This window comes from Rhinoderma darwinii, chromosome 8 (genome assembly GCF_050947455.1).
Source record: "Rhinoderma darwinii isolate aRhiDar2 chromosome 8, aRhiDar2.hap1, whole genome shotgun sequence".
NCBI lineage: Eukaryota > Metazoa > Chordata > Amphibia > Anura > Rhinodermatidae > Rhinoderma > Rhinoderma darwinii.
Window position 1 is genome coordinate 104,174,182 of NC_134694.1, and position 11,949 is coordinate 104,186,130.

The 11,949-nt window shown below is 44.8% G+C and overlaps 2 long non-coding RNA genes across 2 annotated transcripts; both read left to right on the top strand.

Moving 5' to 3' along the window:
* The first annotated feature begins 6,554 nt into the window (after positions 1-6,554).
* Positions 6,555-8,346, top strand: LOC142658826 (uncharacterized). The gene is made up of 5 exons (XR_012850195.1): positions 6,555-6,757; positions 7,105-7,786; positions 7,894-7,956; positions 8,045-8,103; positions 8,203-8,346. It is a non-coding gene; the product is annotated as an uncharacterized LOC142658826 (long non-coding RNA).
* Positions 8,347-9,633: 1,287 nt separating this feature from the next.
* LOC142658827 (uncharacterized) lies at positions 9,634-11,590 on the top strand. Its single transcript, XR_012850196.1, has 5 exons — positions 9,634-9,948; positions 10,295-10,987; positions 11,080-11,153; positions 11,244-11,304; positions 11,410-11,590. It is a non-coding gene; the product is annotated as an uncharacterized LOC142658827 (long non-coding RNA).
* The last annotated feature ends 359 nt before the right edge of the window (positions 11,591-11,949 follow it).

The window sequence follows — 11,949 nt, forward strand, 5'->3', positions numbered from 1 at the left end:
TCATACATGCCTCAGCTTCTGCAGAACATCATAATACACACCTAAGATGCTGTAGAACATCATAATATAAAGCTCAGATGCCGCAAAGCCTTATAATACACACATAATACATACCTCAGATGCTGCAGAACGTCATAAGACACACCTCAGCTGCAGAACCTCATAATACATACCACAGCTGTTGCAGAACATCATAATATACACCACAGCTGCTGCAGAACCTCATCACACACATCTCAGCTTCTGCAGAACCTCATAATACAAACCTCAACTGCTGCAGAACATCCTAATACACACCTCGGCTGCTGTAGAATATCATAATACACACCACAGCGGCTGCAGAACATCATACTACACACCACAGCTGCTGCAGAACCTCATAATACACACCTGAGCTGCTGCAGAACAACATAATACACACCTCAGAAGCTGCAGAGCAGCTTAACATATACCACAGCTGCTACAGAACAACATAATGAAACCTCAGCTGCTGCAGAACCTCATCATACACACCTTAGTGACTGAAGAACTTAGACTGTGGTGTATGTCTGTATGTGGGAAGTGATATGAAGGCAAGTGTGAAAGAGACAATAGTCGGTGAAGATTGTGAGGAGGTTGAAACCTTGTGGGTGGAATTACAAAGGGAGGTAAAGACTGAAAAAATTACTTTTGGTGTAATCTATAGACCCCTCCCCCCCCCAATATAACTGAGGAGATGGAGGATCAGCTATATAAACAGATGGAGCGGGCTGCACAGGCGGGTACAGTAGTGATAATTGGAGATTTTCATTTCCGGGATATTAATTGGTGTCATTGTTCGGCTTCAACTGCAAAGGGGAGACATTTCCTCAACCTGTTGCTGGAAAATTTTATGGGCCAGTTTGTGGAAGACACGACTAGAGGTGAAGCTCTGTTGGATCTGGTCATTTCTAATAATGCAGATCTTGTTGGGAATGTCAATGTTCGTGAAAAACGTACAGTGATCACAATAGTTACATTTTACCTATACTGTAAAAAACAAACACAGGCTGGGAGGGCAAAAACACTTAATTTTAGAAGACCAATTTCCCCAGGATGAGGGCTGCAATTCAGGATATAGACTGGGAAGAACTAATGTCAAATAATGGAACAAATGATAAATGGGAGATCTTTCAAATCTACTTTGAGTTATTATAGTGTAAAATTTATTCCTATAGGTAACAAGTATAAATGACTAAAATTACCATGGCTTACACCTTCTGTAAAAAGGGCAATACATGACAAAAAAAGGGCATTTGAAAAATACAAATCTGAGGGTACAGCTGCAGCCTTTGTAAATTCTAAAGAGCTTAAGGCCTCATTCACACGACAGGGTCCGAGTGTCGGCCGGGAAAATCGGCCGTTTTTGGCCGATTTTCCCGGCCGGTTTGCATCCGTTTTGCATCCGTTCCAATTCCGTTCCGGGCCGAGTTGCCGTTTTTACCGGCCGATTTGGACCCGATTTGCATCCGTTTTTTTCCCTGTCCGTTTTAAAATCGGATGAATTTAGCCCTTTGTAGATAATGCCACAGCCCCCCTGGTAGGTAATGCAACCCAGCCCCCTGTAGGTGATGCCACACAGCCCCCTGTAGGCGATGCCACACAGCCCCCTGCAGGCGATGCCACACAGCCCCCTGCAGGCGATGCCACCCTGTCCCCTGCAGGTAATGCCACCCAGCCCCCTGTAGGTAATGCCATCAAGTCCCCTGTAGGTAATGCCACCAAGTCCCCTGTAGGTAATGCCACCAAGTCCCCTGTAGGTAATGCCACCAAGCCCCCTGTAGGTGATGCCACACAGCCCCCTGTAGGCGATGCCACACAGCCCCCTGTAGGCGATGCCACACAGCCCCCTGTAGGCGATGCCACACAGCCACCTGTAGGCGATGCCACACAGCCCCCTGTAGGCGATGCCACCCTGCCCCCTGTAGGCGATGCCACCCACCCTGCCCCCTGTAGGCGATGCCACCCACCCAGCCTCCTGTAGGTGATGCCACCCACCCTGCCCCCTGTAGGTGATGCCACCCACCCTGCCATCTGTAGGTGATGCCACCCTGCCCCCTGTAGGTGATGCCACCCTGCCCCCTGTAGGTGATGCCACACAGTCCCCTGTAGGTTGCACCCATCCCCCCCCCCTTCCAGGAGAAGTCACTGACTTCAATGTCCATATATGGACAGTGTAGTCACTGACTTCTCCTGAAGAGGAATTCGCTGCCACAGGTCGGGAATTCCGCTTCAGAAGTGAGTGACGTCACTGTGTCCATATATGGACAGTGTAGTCACTCACTTCTCCTGTAGCGGAATCCCCGGCCATAGAGTCGGGGATTTCGCTGCAGAAGTGAGTGACTTCGCTGTGTCCATATATGGACAGCGTAGTCACTCACTTCTCCTGTAGCGGAATCCCCGGCCATAGAGTCGGGGATTCCGCTGCAGAAGTGAGTCACTTCGCTGTGTCCATATATGGACAGTGTAGTCACTCACTTCTCCTGTAGTGGAATCCCCGGCCATAGAGTCGGGGATTCCGCTGCAGAAGTGAGTGACTTCGCTGTTTCCATATATGGACAGTGTAGTCACTCACTTCTCCTGTAGCGGCATCCCCGGCCATAGAGTCGGGGATTCCGCTGCAGAAGTGCGTGACTTCGCTGTGTCCATATATGGACAGTGTAGTCACTCACTTCTCCTGTAGCGGAATCCCCGGCCATAGAGTCGGGGATTCCGCTGCAGAAGTGAGTGACTTCGCTATGTCCATATATGGACAGTGTAGTCACTCACTTCTCCTGTAGTGGAATCCCCGGCCATAGAGTCGGGGATTCCGCTGCAGAAGTGAGTGACGTCACTGTGTCCATATATGGACAGTGTAGTCACTCACTTCTCCTGTAGCGGCATCCCCGGCCATAGAGTCGGGGATTCCGCTGCAGAAGTGCGTGACTTCGCTGTGTCCATATATGGACAGTGTAGTCACTCACTTCTCCTGTAGCGGAATCCCCAATCCCCAGCCGGGGATTGGGGATTCCGACTCCTACAGCGAGCAATAAAAGATCCTCCTCCTCACATGCACTCTGCACTGTGAGGAGGAGGAGAGAGAGTGCGCGAGCAACGGTAGACCCGGCCATCACTCGGGACACATTCCGGTGATGGCCGTGTATTACCCGGCCCCATAGACTTCTATGGGAGCCGGGCGGCCGGGCACCCGGCTGAAAATAGAGCATGTCCTATTTTTTGACAGGCGGTTTTCCCGGCCGTCAAAAAATCGGTCGTGTCAATAGCCCCATTAGGGGTCTATTATTCCTAATGCAGCCGGGTGCCGGCCGATTTATGAACGGCCGGCACCCGGCCGGGAATCCCTGTCATGTGAATTACGCCTAATAAAATTTGTAAAAACGTAATAAAAAGCAAAAATACAAAATGAAAGGCAGGTGGCCAAGGATAGTAAAACAAATCCCCAAAAAATGTTCAAGTATATAAATGCTAAAAAGCCAAGGTCTGAACATGTAGGACCCCTAGATAGTGGTAATGGGAAGTTGGTCACAGGGGATCAAGAGAAGGCAGAGTTGCTAAATGGGTTCTTTAGCTCTGTATATGCAACAGAAGAAAGAGCAGCTGATGTAGCGGGAGCCAGTGCTGTTAATATATCAGTTGATATACTGAATTGGATGAATGTAGAGATGGTCCAAGCTAAATTTAACAAAATAAATGTACACAAGGCCCCGGGACCAGATGGGTTACACCCTAGAGTTCTTAAGGAGCTTAGTTCAGTTATTTCTGTCCCCCTTTTCATAATATTCAGAGATTTTCTAGTGACTGGTATAGTGCCAAGGGATTGGCGCAGGGCAAATGTGGTGCCTATTTTCAAAAAGGGCTCTAGGTCTTCCCTGGGTAATTATAGACCAGTAAGCATAACATCCATTGTGGGGAAAATGTTTGAGGTGCTATTGAGGGACTATATACAGGATTATGTGACAAAAAATAGTATTATAAGTGACAGCCAGCACGGTTTTACTAAGGACAGAAGTTGTCAAACCAACCAGATTTGTTTTTATGAAGAGGCGAGCAGAAGCCTAGACAGAGGGGCCGCTGTGGATATAGTGTTTTTGGACTTTGCAAAGGCATTTGACACTGTTCCTCATAGACGTCTAATGGGTAAATTAAGGACTATAGGTTTAGAAAGTATCGTTTGTAATTGGATTGAGAATTGGCTCAACGTCCAGAGAGTTGTGGTAAGTGATTCCTACTCTGAATGGTCCCCAGTTATAAGTGGTGTACCCCAGGGTTCAGTGCTGGGACCACTATTATTCAACTTATTTATTAATGATATAGAGGATGGGATTAATAGCACTATTTCTATTTTTGCAGATGACACCAAGCTATGCAATATACTTCAGACTATGGAAGATGTTTGTGAATTGCAAGCGGATTTAAACAAACTGAGTGTTTGGGCGTCCACTTGGCGAATGAGGTTTAATGTAGATAAATGTAAAGTTATGCATCTGGGTACGAACAACCTGCAGGCATCATATGTCCCAGGGGGAGCTACACTGGCGGATTCACTTGTTGAGAAGGATCTGGGTGTACTTGTAAATCATAAACTAAATAACAGCATGCAGTGTCAATCAGCTGCTTCAAAGGCCAGCAAAATATTGTCGTGTATTAAAAGAGGCATGGACTCGCGGGACAGGGATGTAATATTACCACTTTACAAAGCATTAGTGAGGCCTCATCTAGAATATGCAGTTCAGTTCTGGGCTCCGGTTCATAGAAAGGATGCCCTGGAGTTAGAAAAAATACAAAGAAGAGCAACGAAGCTAATTAGGGGCATGGAGAATCTAAGTTATGAGGAAAGATTAAAAGAACTAAACCTATTTAGCCTTGAAAAAAGATGACTAAGGGGGGACATGATTAACTTATATAAATATATGAATGGCGCATACAAAAAATATGGTGAAATCCTGTTCAATGTAAAACCCCCTAAAAAAAAAAGGCGGTACTCCCTCCATCTGGAAAAAAAAGGTTCAACCTGCAGAGGCGACAAGCCTTCTTTACTGTGAGAACTGTGAATCTGTGGAATAGCCTACCGCAGGAGCCGTCACAGCAGGGACAGGAGATGCTGCAAAAAAGTCTTAGATAATTTCTTAAATAATTTCCTAGAACAAAAAAAATATAAGCTCTTAGGTGTAGAATTTTTTTTTACTTCCCTTTTCCCAACCCTTGGTAGAACTTGATGGACATGTGTCTTTTTTCAACCGTACGAACTATGTAACTATGTAACATCATGATATACACCTAAGCTGCTGCAGAATCTCATAACACACCACCGCTTCTGCGGCATATCATAATACACACCTCAGCTGCTGCAGAACATCATACTACACATCTCAGCTGCTGCAGAACATCATAATACACACCTCAGCTGCTGCAGAACATCATAATATACACCATCTGCTGCAGAACATCATAATATACACCTCAGCTGCTGCAGAACATCATAATATACACCTCAGATGCTGCAGAACCTCATAAGGCACACCTCAGATGCAGAATATCATAATACACACCTCAGCTGCAACAGACCTTTATGAAAAGGATGAAGATGCTGCATATCACATAATGGTGAACAGGAATCTCCTCCTTTCTCTTCAACAAGAGGTTCTGCAGTAGCTGGGATGTATATAAGGAATCATGTAGCCCCTACTATAAATTATAAAGAATATTAGGTGTCACCTGTGGCCTTGTGCTTTTGGTCACAGATAGAGATGAGAAAATTTTCCAATATTCGTTTTGGATCTGATTTGGTAGAATCGACCGCCCGATTCAATATGGTCCGAATATATTTATCGTGTATCGAAAGTGCCCCAATTGCCTTGAAATCTTGTGTCTGACTCCCTGCTGTCTTTTAGGACTGTATCCAAGTTAAATACAACCCATTATAAGGTCTTTAACGCCAGCCAGCATGTAATGTCACAGTGACAGCAACATATATATGAGTAGAGGGAGGGATAACCACAGTGCGTCTTTGGACGGCTGCCTGCAAGGCATTATGGGGAAGCCCACCCCAGGTCATGTAACCCTTTTTCTAATTTGTAAAATGGCCATTTTGTGGCGATTTCTGCACCGCAAACCCCAGAAGTTTTGAAATTTGCCAAATTCAAAACTTTTAGGAAGTTCGGACCCAATTTGATTTGTGTAAAAACGATTCACTAATCTCTATTCACAGAACAGAACTTCTAGTGACTTATATTAAAATCTTTGTCCTATATATATATATATATATATATATATATATATATATAGTATTATAATAGATGACATATTTCCATTCCACAATATGGTGCAGTTTATCAGATATTCAGTAGTTGGCAGCAAACAACATGGCCGCCTGACTGCTGTGATGTCACAGAGATATGATGAGGCGTGGATTGTGAGGTCACACATATGATGTCATAATGTCTTGAAGTTATAGAAGGCCTGAGCACTGTGACATCAGCGCCATTTCCTGAGTTGATGCTCTTGCTGAAACTTCATTTTGGTTTGTGGAAGAGCGAACTAGTTTGTGTTACAGATCTAGTGTTTACTTCCCGAGCTTCTTATTGATCTTTGATCAAGGCCCAATAACACCGGGGCCACCTGAGAACTTAGTTCTCCAATTTTCCAACAACCCCGTGGGGTTACTAAGCCATGAGTGCCCGAGAGCTGCGTCAGCTGATCGCTGACAATGACGCATGGCTGAGCCGACCGGAAAATCAAGGTAAGTGAAATGTTTGGATAGAGATAGACAATATTCCCCCCATAGAGGAGCTTTCCTGGGAGAGGTTATCCCCGGGGTCTGTTGGGCAATGTTTTAGGACAGACAGCGCATTCTCCACCTCCCATTCCTATTCCTTGGGGGCAGTTTTACCTTCAGCCCAGTTCTACCCCTGCCTTGTGATGTCTACAGAGAAGTGATGTACAGAGCAGATTTACTCATCCCAAAGTAAAACTAATCTATGCTGAGGTTCCCCTCTCCCTAAGCCCCACAGCAGCAGCAGGGTCCGTCCCTATGGCCAAACAGTGATATAATTTATTAGATTTTAAAAATGTGTAATTTCTTTATAGGTCAGGCCATATTAATTGAAAGACTGAGGTCTACCCAAAGAGCCACAAATGCTGTCCCTGCGAGGACAGGGGGACGGACCAGAGATCCTCCGCGGCGCAGGGGACAAGTAGAGACCAGGGAGCGAAGCCGCTCTCCACAAAGACCCGTCCCTGCGGAGCCCTCCAGGAGAACAGGAGAGAGCAGCCGTCAAGCAGGTGGATCTGCAGCCAGACCTGAATATGACATTCCAGGACCAAGTCATATTCCACCAAACCGCAGCCCCAGGGAGATTCCAATCAGCTCTCCAGACCACCCCCAAAATCCAAATTATTTATATCACACGCTGATTACACGGAGGGGGGTGAATTTATTGCCAACACCGCCACAGGCAACGCCACGGCCTGGCAGGAGAACGCTGCAAATCCAGAACCTCCCAACAAGAAATGTAACGTCTGAAGAGGAGGCGCAGTCATGTATCATCTGTATGACTGAATATGAGATCGGGGAGCAGATCACAGTGCTGCCGTGCTCCCATAACTTCCATCAGGGCTGCATTTCTACCTGGCTCCGCTCCAACCCTCAGTGCCCCCTGTGTCGTGCCCGCTGCTTCCAATGAGGCACTAAAAATAACTAAAAGCTTCAAGAAGGAAGTGAAGAATATGGCGCTGACAGGGGAAGAGACCGTCTTATATTCCAGCCCAGGTAAGAGACCGCAGATACATTAATATTGTATTATTATTTTTAAAGCTGCAAAAAAAAAAAAATCATCATTTTCTGGACAATTTGGTCTCTCTTTCGTTTTCCATCAGATTTGGTCTCATCTCATCAAGCATGAAGGGCTATGAACAGGGAGATCCCAAAGACACCAGACGGTAAGTCACCTATTCCCTCTTCTATCTGCGTCCTATGAGATGGACATTGTGTGCAACAGAAATAATTTATATTTTCTCCTTTTTCCAGAAGGAATCTCGAAGTCTGAAAATAATTGAGCGATTGGATCAGGACGACCTGAACTACAAGTAAGTAAATATTAGAAGATCTTCCTTTTAGTTTCCAGTTTGTATTTACTTTTGATCATGAATCCATAGATGTGATATAATAACATGTTCTCTTTTCAGAAATCTATAAAAGTCACTTCCAGGTCACGTCCATCATGATCGGAGGATTCCTCATCTGCTGCATAGGAACACTGATCCCACCATGTGCGGTGATCCTGAGAACAGCGACATCTCCAGTCCTGGATGCTGTCACATATTCTATTCAATGGCAAATTATTCCTAAATATAAAAACTATTTACCATCTTTATATCTGGTCTGTGGAGTTATTGTTTACTATATATATCATAATACACACCACAGCTGCTACAGGACCTCATAATACACATCACGGCTGCTGCAGAACCTCATAATACACACCACAGCTGCTGCAGAACCTCATAATACGCACCTGAGCTTCTGAGAAATATTAGAATACATACCCCAGCTGCTGCAGAACATCATAACACACACATAATACAGACCTCAGATGCTGCAGAACCTCATAAGACACACATCAGCTACAGAATATCATAATACTTCAGCTGCTGCAGAACATCATAATACACACCTCAGCTGCAGCAGACCTTTATGAAAAGGATGAAGATGCTGCATATCACTTAATGGTGAACAGGAATCTCCCCCTTACTCTTCAAAAAGAGGTTCTGCAGTAGCTGGGATGTATATAAGGAATCATGTAGCCCCTACTATAAATTATAAAGAATATTAGGTGTCACCTGTGGCCTTGTGCTTTTGGTCACAGATAGAGATGAGCAGATTTTCCAATATTTGTTGTGGGTCTGATTTGGTAGAATCGACCGCCCGATTCAAATATGGTCCAAATATATTTATCGTGTATCGAAAGTGCCCCAATTGCCTTGAAATCTTGTGTCTGACTCCCTGCTGTCTTTTAGGACTGTATCCAAGTTAAATCCAACCCATTATAAGGTCTTTAACGCCAGCCAGTATGTAATGTCACAGTGACATCAACATATATATGAGTAGAGGGAGGGATAACCACAGTGCGTCTTTTGACGGCTGCCTGCAAGGCATTATGGGGAAGCCCACCCCAGGTCATGTAATCCTTTTTCTAATTTGTAAAATGGCCATTTTGTTGCGATTTGTGCACCGTAAACCCCAGAAGTTTTGAAATTTGCCAAATCCAAAACTTTTAGGAAGTTCGGACCCAATTTGATTTGTCTAAAAACGATTCACTAATCTCTATTCACAGAACAGAACTTCTAGTGACTTTTACTATACTTAAAATTGGCAGTAGGAGATACATTATACAATATATCTACCAGCAGGTGAATTATCTGCTTTTCACAAACTTATATTAAAGTCTTTTGTCCAATGTAAATATATATATAGTATTATAATAAATGACATATTTCCATTCCACAATATGGTGCAGTTTATCAGATATTCAGTAGTTGGCAGCAAGCAACATGGCCACCTGAGTACTGTGATGTCACAGAGATATGATGAGGCGTGGATTGTGAGGTCACACATATGATGTCATAATGTCTTCAAGTTATAGAAGGCCTGAGCACTGTGACATCAGCGCCATTTCCTGAGTTGATGCTTTTGCTGATACTTCATTTTGGTTTGTGGAAGAGTGAACTAGTTTGTGTTACATATCTAGTGTTTACTTCCCGAGCTTCTTATTGATCTTTGATCAAGGCCCAATAACACCGGGGCCACCTGAGAACTTAGTTCTCCAATTTTCCAACAACCCAGCTTCGGAGGTTACTAAGCCATGAGCGCCCGAGAGCTGCGTCAGCTGATCGCTGACAATGACGCATGGCTGAGCCGACCGGAAAATCAAGGTAAGTGAAATGTTTAGATAGAGATAGACAATATTCCCCCCATAGAGGAGCTTTCCTGGGAGGGGTTATCCCCGGGGTCTGTTGGGCAATGTTTTAGGACAGACAGCGCATTCTCCACCTCCCATTCCTATCCCTTGGGGACAGTTTTACCTTCAGCCCAGTTCTACCCCTGCCTTGTGATGTCTACAGAAAAGAGATGTACAGCGCAGATTTACTCATCCCAAAGTAACACTAATCTATGCTGAGGTTCCCCTCCCCCTAAACCCCATAGCAGCAGCAGGGTCCGTCCCTATGGCCAAACAGTGATATAATTTATTATATTTTAAAATGTGTAATTTCTTTCTAGGTCAGGCCATACTCATTGAAAGACTGAGGTCTACCCAAAGAGCCACAAATGCTGTCACTGCGAGGACAGGGGGACGGACCAGAGATCCTCCGCGGCGCAGGGGACAAGTAGAGACCAGGGAGCGAAGCCGCTCTCCACAAAGACCCGTCCCTGCGGAGCCCTCCAGGAGAACAGGAGAGAGCAGCCGTCAAGCAGGTGGATCTGCAGCCAGACCTGAATATGACATTCCAGGACCAAGTCATATTCCACCAAACCGCAGCCCCAGGGAGATTCCAATCAGCTCTCCAGAACACCCTCAAAATCCTAATTATTTATATCACACGCTGATTACACGGCGGGGGGTGAATTTATTGCCAACACCGCCACAGGCAACGCCACAGGCAACGCCACGGCCCGGCAGGAGAACGCTGCAAATCCAGAACCTCCCAACAAGAAATGTAACATCTGAAGAGGAGGCGCAGTCATGTATCATCTGTATGACTGAATATGAGATCGGGGAGCAGATCACAGTGCTGCCGTGCTCCCATAACTTCCATCAGGGCTGCATTTCTACCTGGCTCCGCTCCAACCCTCGATGCCCCCTGTGTCGTGCCCGCTGCTTCCAATGAAGCACTAAAAATAGCTAAAAGCTTCAAGAAAAAGTGAAAAATATGGCGCTGACAGGGGAAGGGACCATCTTATATTCCAGCCCAGGTAAGAGACCGCAGATACATTAATATTGTATTTTTATTAAAGCTGAAAAAAATAATCATCATTATTTTCCTGACAATTTGGTCTCTCTTTAGTTTACCATCAGATTTGGTCTCATCTCATCAAGCATGAAGGGCTATGAACAGGGAGATCCCAAAAACACCAGACGGTAAGTCACCTATTCCCTCTTCTATCTGCGTCCTATGAGATGTTCATTGTATGTGACATAGAAATTATTTATATTTTCTCCTTTTTCCAGAAGGAATCTCAAAGTCTGAAAATAATTGAGCAATTTTCGATCAGGACGACCTGAACTACAAGTAAGTCAATATTAGAATATCTTCCTTTTAGTTTCCAGTTTGTATTTACTTTTGATCATGAATCCATAGATGTGATATAATAACATGTTCTCTTTCTCTTTTCAGAAATCTATAAAAGTCACTTCCAGGTCACGTCCATCATGATCGGAGGATTCCTCATCTGCTGCATAGGAACACTGGTCCCACCATGTGCGGTGATCCTGAGAACAGCGACATCTCCAGTCCTGGATGTTGTCATATATTCTATTCAATGGCAAATTATTCCTAAATATAAAAACTATTTATATCTGGTCTGTAGAGTTATTGTTTACTATATATATCATACTACACACCACAGCTGCTGCAGAACCTTATAATACACATCTCAGCTGCTGCAGAACATCATAATATACATCTCAGCTGCTGCAGAACATCATAATACACACCATAGCTGCTGCGGAATCTCCTAACACACTTCTCATCTGCTGCAGAACATCGTGATACAGAGGTTTGAGGGGACCCAAAGACCCCTCTGCCACATAGGAAGGCACCAGTAATATAAATAGCACATGCAGGGCCATATTTAAAGCTCACTCTGCTCTAGAGTCTCGAGACTAATCTTAATATACCCTCATTAAAGGCTCATTTCGGCTGGACTCACATTCC